Source organism: Aquarana catesbeiana, linkage group LG03 (genome assembly GCF_042186555.1).
Source record: "Aquarana catesbeiana isolate 2022-GZ linkage group LG03, ASM4218655v1, whole genome shotgun sequence".
Lineage (NCBI taxonomy): Eukaryota > Metazoa > Chordata > Amphibia > Anura > Ranidae > Aquarana > Aquarana catesbeiana.
The window spans coordinates 292,690,447-292,699,882 of record NC_133326.1 but is presented as its reverse complement, the minus strand read 5'-3'; the positions used below and the strand labels follow the sequence as shown (position 1 = coordinate 292,699,882).

The following is a 9,436-nucleotide window of genomic DNA, read 5'->3' as shown; positions in this document are numbered from 1 at the left end:
GTTTGTTTCATTTCAAATCAAATCCATTGTGGTGGTGTATAGAGCCAAAAAGATTAGAATTGTGTCGATGTCCCAATATTTATGGACCTGACTGTATATATACATATATATATATATACATATATATATACATATATATATATATACATATATATATATATATATATATATATATATATATATATATATATATATATATATATATATATATATATATATATATATATATATATATATATATATATATATATATATATATATATATATATATATATATATATATATATATATATATGTATAGTATTGCACAAAAGTGAGTACACTGCTGTCCCAATATTTATGGACCTGACTGTATATATACATATATATATATATACATATATATATACATATATATATATATACATATATATATATATATATATATATATATATATATATATATATATATATATATATATATATATATATATATATATATATATATATATATATATATATATATATATATATATATATATATATATATATATATATATATGTATAGTATTTCACAAAAGTGAGTACACTGCTCACATTTTTGGTAATATTTTATTATATCTTTTCATGTGACAACACTGAAGAAATGACACTTTGCTACAATGTAAAGTAGTGATTGTACAGCTTGTATAACAGTGTAAATTTGTTGTGCCCTAAAAATAACTCAAGACAGCCATTAATGTCTAAACTGCTGGCAACAAAAGTGAGTACACCCTTTAGTGAAAATGTACAAATTGGGCCCAATTAGCCATTTCCCTCCCCAGTGTCATGTGACTCGTTAGTGTTACAAGGTCTCAGGTGTGAATGGGGAGCAGGTGTGTTAAATTTGCTGTTATCGCTCTCACTCTCTCATATTGGTCACTGGTAGTTCAACATGGCACCTCATGGCAAAGAACTCTCATATCCAGAGGTTATCCTTGGGAAATAGACATATGAGTGCTGCCAGCATTGCTGCAGAGTTTGAAGGGGTGGGAGGTCAGCTTTTCATTGCTCAGACCATACGCACACTGTATCAAATTGTTCTGCAAGGCTGTCATCCCAGAAGGAAGCTTCTTCTAAAGATAATGTACAAGAAAGCACGCAAACAGTTTACTAAAGACAAGCAGACGTGGATTACTGGAACTATGTCCTGTGGTCTGATGAGACCAAGATAAACTTATGTGGTTCAGATGGTGTCAAGCGTGTGTAGCAGCAACCAGGTGAGGAGTACAAAGACAAGTGTGTACAGTCAAGCATGGTGGCGGGAATGTCATGGTCTGGGGCTACATGAGTGCTCCCGGAACTGGGGAGTTACAGTTCATTGAGGGAACCATAAATGCCAGCATGTACCGTGACATACTGAAGCAAAGCATGATCCCCTCCCTTTGGATACTGGGCCGCAGGGCAGTATTCCAACATGATAACGACCCCAAACACACCTCCAAGTTGTATACAGACCAGAAAAGATAAAAATGTAACCCTGCGCTTACCAAACAAAGGAAGCAGCTCACACAACAAATAAGGATTTTGTCAAATTACAAATGCATATACAAGTGTAGCGCTGTGGATTAAAAAGCTAGTAAAATAATAAAAATAAAGGAAAAACGTCTATGTCAAACAACCGTAGTTGCAAATTATGTTAATCTTCACAGATAAAGAAATTAGACAAAAATAAACAAAATAAAGTCTCTGATGTTTCTTCAGATGTTTTTAAAGGTTTGAAGAGAACTGGTGTTAGTCCAAAGGTATGTATAGTTCCTTATTCACCACGTGGATAATACATGCAAGCGAGTGATGAACCCTCCACATAAGGAAAAATGAAGGCTTACCAGAAGGATTGAACTCATAAGAACATACGTTCAATGAGTCAATCAAGCTTGTAACCCCAACGGGTAATCAAAGAGAAGAGCCTTGCGATTGGATGGTGGTAAGGCTTCAGTATATGTCCACACTTCTGACGGAACTCAAGGTAAATGGCAAACCTTCCCACGGGTCATCTCAGATGGATAATCCATATATGAATAAAGAAGGGGAGCCACATAGCATAATACCGTTTGGAAAAACAGATTTATTAAAATAAGTAAACAACTTACATTTCGGTAGTAAGAAAAGCGCTTCAAATTAAAATTATGGCAGGCAGTGGAGTCTCCCGACGCGTTTCGTCTCAAAAGAGAAGAAGTCTTTTGAGACGAAACGCATCGGGAGACTCCACTGCCTGCCATAATTTTAATTTGAAGCGCTTTTCTTACTACCAAAATGTAAGTTGTTTACTTATTTTAATAAATCTGTTTTTCCAAACGGTATTATGCTATGTGGCTCCCCTTCTTTATTCATATATGGATTATCCATCTGAGATGACCCGTGGGAAGGTTTGCCATTTACCTTGAGTTCCGTCAGAAGTGTGGACATATACTGAAGCCTTACCACCATCCAATCGCAAGGCTCTTCTCTTTGATTACCCGTTGGGGTTACAAGCTTGATTGACTCATTGAACGTATGTTCTTATGAGTTCAATCCTTCTGGTAAGCCTTCATTTTTCCTTATGTGGAGGGTTAATCACTCGTTTGCATGTATTATCCACGTGGTGAATAAGGAACTATACATACCTTTGGACTAACACCAGTTCTCTTCAAACCTTTAAAAACATCTGAAGAAACATCAGAGACTTTATTTTGTTTATTTTTGTCTATTTTCTTTATCTGTGAAGATTAACATAATTTGCAACTATGGTTGTTTGGCATAGACGTTTTTCCTTTATTTTTATTATTTTACTAGCTTTTTAATCCACAGCGCTACACTTGTATATACACCTCCAAGTTGACCACTGCCTTGCTAAAGAAGCTGAGGGTAAAGGTGATGGACTGGCCAAGCATGTCTCCAGACCTAAACCCTATTGAGCATCTGTGGGGCATTCTCAAATGGAAGGTGGAGGAGCACAACGTCTCTAACATCCACCAGCTCTGTGATGTCATCATAGAGGAGTGGAAGAGGACTCTAGTGGCAACCTGTGAAACTCTGGTGAACTCCATGCCCAAGAGGGTTAAGGCAGTGCTGGAAAATAAGGGTGGCCACACAAAATATTGACACTTTGGACCCAATTTGGACATTTTCACTTAGGGGTGTACTCACTTTTGTTGCCAGCGGTTTAGACATTAATGGCTGTGTGTTGAGTTTTTTTTGAGGGGACAGCAAATTTACACTGTTATACAAGCTGTTGTATATGCACGTACCGTATATACTCGAGTATAGGCCAGCCCGAATATAAGCTGAGGCACCTAATTTTACCACAAAAAACTGGGAAAATGTATTAACTCGAGTATAAGCCTAGGGTAGGAAAATGCAGCAGCTACTGGGTAAACAATGCCCATCTGCAGCCTCACTGTGCCCATTTGCAGTCTAATTCTGCACATTTTCAGTCTCACTGTTCCCATTTGCAGTCTAACTGTGCACATTTGCAGTCGCACTGTGCCCATTTGCAGTCTAATTGTGCACATTTGCCGCTTCATTGTGCCCATTTGCAGTCTAATTGTGCACATTTGCAGTCTCACTGTTCCCATTTGCAGTCTAATTGTGCACATTTGCAGTCTCACTGTGACCATCTGCAGCCGTACCTTTGATTATTAAAACAGCGGGGTATCAGCGTTCCTCTATCACTGACAAGGAGGAGGCGGGACTTTTTTACAATGGACGGCCGAACAGACTGCATAACACAGCGGGAGACACCCACTGTTTTAGTAATCAAAGGTACGGCTGCAGATAGGCACCCTCACTCGAGTATAAGCCGAGGGGGGTTTTCAGCCTAAAAAATGGGCTGAAAAACTCGGCTTATATTTGAGTATCTACGGTAAATTAAAAAACTGCAAAAATTAAGGAAGAGCTTAACCATTTCAGCCCCTGAAGGATTTACCCACTTCCTGACCAGGCCATTTTTTGTGATACGGCACTGCTTCGCTTTAACCCCCCTAGAGGTATTCCAGAGTCTGGCTCGGGGTGGATTTTCAGAACCAAAAGCGGTATCCCCTAGCCAGACTTGGGATTGCATTGCAGGATCCTTGTAGAGGTTACTTACCTTGTCCCCTGGATCCTGTGATGTCTCCCTGCTGTGATCTGCGAGTCGCAGTGTCTCGCTCAATTCACAGTGCCGAGCTCCGTTCTCTGGGAGCGTTGCGATGCACAGGGACGGAGTTCGGTGCTAAATTCAAAAGTAAAACACACAGTACAGATACAGTATACTGTAATCTTACAGATTACAGTACTGTATCAAATAATTACACATACCCTTTGTCCCTAGTGGTCTGTCCAGTGTTCTGCATGCAGTTTTATATTATAAAAAACTGTTCTTTCTGCCTGAACACTGGAGATTGTCCATAGCAACCAAAACTGTCTCTTTACATCAAAAGTGGTTTTAGACCAGCTAGAAAACAGCGATAATAAATTAGAATCACTTGCAGAATTTAGTGATAGTGATTTGTGGGGAAATCAAACACTAAAAGTAACGAAAGCAAAAATTCTGCAACTGAGCAAATTTCAGTGTTTTTGATTTGATTACATTATTGAATAAGTTTTATTATTATTATTATATTATTATTTGTTATAATTATTTATAGTTATTTATTATATTATAATTTTTTATTTCGTTTTTCAAACTTTATCATACCCAGGAGGTCTACTAGACTCTTGTTTGGACAGATTTAAGAATTACAGGCCTATAATATAAAATGCCAAATTCCTGTGCAAAATAATTGTACCGCTTTCAGCATCAAAAATCTGAAATAATCATACCGCCGGGGCGGTTAACTAACAATTGCGCGGTCGTGCGACAATGTACCCCAAAAATATTTTTGTCCTTTTTTTCCCCACAAACAGAGCTTTCTTTTGGTGGTATTTGATCACCTCTGCGTTTTTTATTTTTTGCGCTATAAACAAAAAAAGAGCGCCAATTTTGAGAAACAAACACAACATTTTTTACTTTCTGCCATAATACATTTCCAAAAAATAAATAAATAAATAAACAAATTTATTCATCAGTTTAGGCGGATATTGATTCTGCTACATATTTTTGGTAAAAAATCCAAATAAAGTGTATATTGATTGGTTTGCACAAAAGTTATCGCGTCTTCAAAATAGGGGATAGATTTATGGCATTTTTATTATTATAATTTTTTTTTACTAGTAATGGCGGCAATCAGGGATTTTTAGCAGGACTGCGACATTGCGGCGGAGAGATTGGACACCTAACTGACATTTTTGACACTTTCCTGGGAACCAGTGACATTATTACAGTAATCAGTGCTAAACATATGCACTGTTATTGTACTTATGACACTGGCAGGGAAGGGGTTAACATCAGGAGCGATCAAGGGGTTAAATGTGTTCCCTGCAGGTTTTTTCTAACTCTATGGGGGACTATGTGACTAGTGAAACACACAGATCCATCTTCCTGCTTAGGAAGCATCTGTATTATCTCCTCTGTCAGAACAGAGATCTGCCTTATTTACACAGGCAGATCCCCGTTCTGTCACTGTGGGGAATGATCGCTGGTAGCCGGCGGACATCGAGTCCACTGTACCTGCTGATTGGCCCCCACGCTGGGCAACGGAGGCGTGCGCGGTGCCCACAAAAACAAGTTTCCAAGCCAACGTACACCTACGGTGATTTGCGGGATCGGGCCACCTTGTCGCAGTATAATGACGGCAGCTGGTCGGCAAGCAGTTAAAATGGATTCTCTTTGAGAAACTCTAAAATTATTAACATTTCCTGCTAAATCCTTTTGTTCAGTCACTAATAAAAAATATATATTGCTTACAGCTACAGCTTTTTTTGCACGCCTTACTTTCATTTGAAATACTGTTGTATTCTACAAAATACATATGATTTACTAGTTATCTACCACGTGTTATTTCATTTCATTTCAATAGCAATAGGAACAGAGTATTTTCCTGGAAAGATCTGACAAAAGACAACAGATTTATCTTCAGGTTTGACTCTGTAACATAATGCCCATATTGTATGTACTGTATTCAATAAGATTATAAAGGGAAAGGGGAAGCTTTTTATATTTATTCAGAGCATTTCTTGGCAAATGTTATGACTTTTCACGAAAGAGAAAAAAAATCGAAGCCATATTGCCGAGCTTTATGATAATATGCATTATACCAGCACATATAGTAGTACAAATGGTTCTTTTAGGCCCATGGATGTTAACAGAAACTATGATTTCAAAGAATAATACACTTGCAAACAATCAGAAATACAATTAAATGCAGAGAATTTTATAGTAAATGGACAAACCTCTCCTATCTTCTCTCTTGCTATAATTTTTTTTTGTCTCTCAAACATTTATTATATTACCTTAATAATAACTACTTTAAACACTAGTACTATAAATAAAAATAATAGTAATAATAAAAAAGTTTTCATGAATTTCCTTCTGATAAATGCTCACTTTTAGTAAATGCACAGCAGTCAGCTGTTTGACACCATTACTTTCACAATGGATGTACTCATTGACTCTGCAACAAAATTTGAGGTGGGTGTACTCACTGGCGCTCCAGCAGGGTTTGAGGTGGGGGAGTACATGCAGTATGGGAAATTAAAAGTATGTATATCCTTCCATGGAGGGAGAGGGTGGAAAGTCACAGACACACAATACAGAGCACGCTGGCAAACAAGGCCATTAACAGCATACAGCTGATAGAGACCCAAGGCTACTATCTATAGCTGTTGACCAACCAACCCTGGTTAAAACTGTCTTACTGCTAGCCGGCGCACCTTCAGGACTAGAGTCTGGGGTAAAGCTCTACAACAGGGATATGCAATTAGTGGACCTCCAGCTGTTGCAGAACTACAAGTCCCAAGAGGCATAGCAAGAGTCTGACAGCCACAAGCATGACACCCAGAGGCAGAGGCATGATGGGACTTGTAGTTTTGCAACAGCTGGAGGTTCGCCAATTGCATATCTCTGCTCTACAAAGACCTCAAAAGTCTAATTGTCCCCAATCGACCTTCTATCATTTATTAACTACCTATTGCCCCCACCCCCCCATATATTTAATGACCCGTTTGACCCCTGGTCAACATTGACTATTTTGGGGAACTTGTTTAAAAAAAAATGCATTACATTTGCTATCATGTGGATTAATGGCAAGATGTTTTAATGAGCATCTTGGATAGTCTGCTGTAGGAAAAAGCTCCAGTTTTATTTCATGTATGACTTAATCATACTTTTCAGTTCTATAACCCACTTATTATTCCCTAAATACACCCTATGCAAACAGATTATAAAATAATTAGTATTTTTTACTTATCCTATATTTGTTATTTGTTTTTCAACAGAACACAAGCCTGTGTTATAAACTCCATTTACACTCCATACAAAATCTCTATACTGTTGCTATATCCTGTTATAGTTTTATAAATCCATGTTTATTGATATAAAATCTGGATCACTTATGAACAATTCTAAAGCTGAACTGCTCCTCCTAAATAATTACAGCTGTTTTCTATTGATGATGTTCTTGTTTTTTTCCCAAGTTATTTTTTTTTCTTTCTGATTTGTTTTTCATCTCACATTTCAGTCCTGGGAGAGTACGTTTCTGTACTGAAAACTACTAGCAAATCTTAAAGTATTCATTATACACAGAATGATTTAATTCAAACTGAAGAGAGTGGGTATTTTGAAGCTGATAACATTAGTAACTGTCTGCTCATAAGTATACATTATGAGTAGATCACTTTCACATTTCTACTTAAAATCCCATTTATTTGATTTCCTATCATCATTCTGAAGATAACTGTGAGGCACAGAATCCTAGTGGAGCTGTTTCCTACAGCAGACTATCTAAGATGTTCATTAGAACACAGAATCTAAGTTCTGAGCTGGACAAATGTAATTAAATAATTTTCCAAGGGGAGAAATAAGGTTCATGCATTGTTCAAGTAGCACTTGCTCAGTAGTAAAGATACTTAGTAATTCAGGGGAATTGAAGACAATAAATGACTAACTGGCATCTTCTTAAAGACTGTATATTTCTATGCGGTAATAAATACAATTTTTTAATTAAAAAATAAGTAATAGATATCACAGAGGTGGTTTTGTTATTTTTGTGAAATCAAAATTTACAATCACTTCAAACAACCAATTGGTTTGAGGAATCTGTGACACGTGCTGAACCAAGGTTAGAAGTTGCTTTGAAACTCAGAGATCAGTATCCATTCTCTGATTGCCAGGCCACGTATCATGGGTAATTTACTAAAGGGATATAGACTGTTCACCGTGCAAGGGAAGTTGCACTTTGCAAGGGAATTTTCCCCAGTGCTTAGTGACTATGGTGAAATTTCACTTTGCAAAGAATACCCTATCTGCAAGGAAAATAAAAAAACAGCATTTTTTTTTACTTGCATATGATCGAAAGATGGAAATCAGCAGAGCTTCACCTCATTCTAGCCAGAGATTAGTCCTTTTTATTTTTTATTCAACCAGCTTGGTTGAACAAAAAAATAAAAAAAATTAGTTCCCCTATCCACACATTTGATGTGGAAAGGGAGAATCTGTCTTATACAGATACCTGTATGAGACAGGTAATTGCACCCACTTCTGGGTATAAACCCCCGCGGGGGTCTACGCCACTTCCTGTCCCCCCCACGCTGTCTGCTGGGAGACACACGGTCCCAGAGATAGCAGGGACCATTCGGATTGTGCAGCGCGACTCACGCATACGCAGTAGGGAACCAGGAAGTGAAGCCGCGAGGCTTCACTTCCTGATTCCCTTACCGAAGATGGAGGCTGCAGCATCCGAGGACCGAGGGACGGTTCAGCCTCGGGTGCCGACATCGCGGGTGCCCTGGACTGGTAAGTGTCTTTATTTTAAAAGTCAGCAGCTGCAGTATCTGTAGCTGCTGACTTTAAAAAAAAAAAAAAAATCGGCGGACCTCCGCTTTAAGCTTTTGGGGTTTTTCTTTGCAAAGTGTAAATTCCCTTGCAAAATAAACAGCCTATTTGACTTTAGTTAATCAACCCACACTATGTCCAAGACTCACATCACCTGCCACAGAAGATCAAAACTGTTTCTCATTTTAGTCATAAGCAGCCTAATTTTGTTATCAAGCAAACAATCAAGAGTGCTGCAAAAGAAAGATAAAGTGCCCATAAGAAAATTATAGCATGACAGATTCCAATTGTTTTCTACAAGTGACTGCATATTTGTGTGTGCCGATCAGGGCAAAACAATTGGATGAAAGTCATTCCTAGTAGCCAGACATTTTTCAAAATGTATTGTCAGACTACGACATTTATGGAACAGTCTTCCAGTAACATTCAATTGTTTTTTGAAATGCAGTGAATAATGATACAGTTTTGAAAGCGTTGTAACATACCATTTTGCTGTTTGTTTACAACTATTAAATAAATGGACATCCA

The 9,436-nt window shown here is 37.6% G+C and overlaps 1 protein-coding gene across 2 annotated transcripts in view; it reads right to left on the bottom strand.

The window, feature by feature from the left end:
- Window positions 1-9,436, bottom strand: part of MGAT4C (MGAT4 family member C) — a 290,420-nt gene that overhangs the window by 137,979 nt on the left and 143,005 nt on the right. The gene's annotated exons all lie outside the window — the stretch shown is intronic.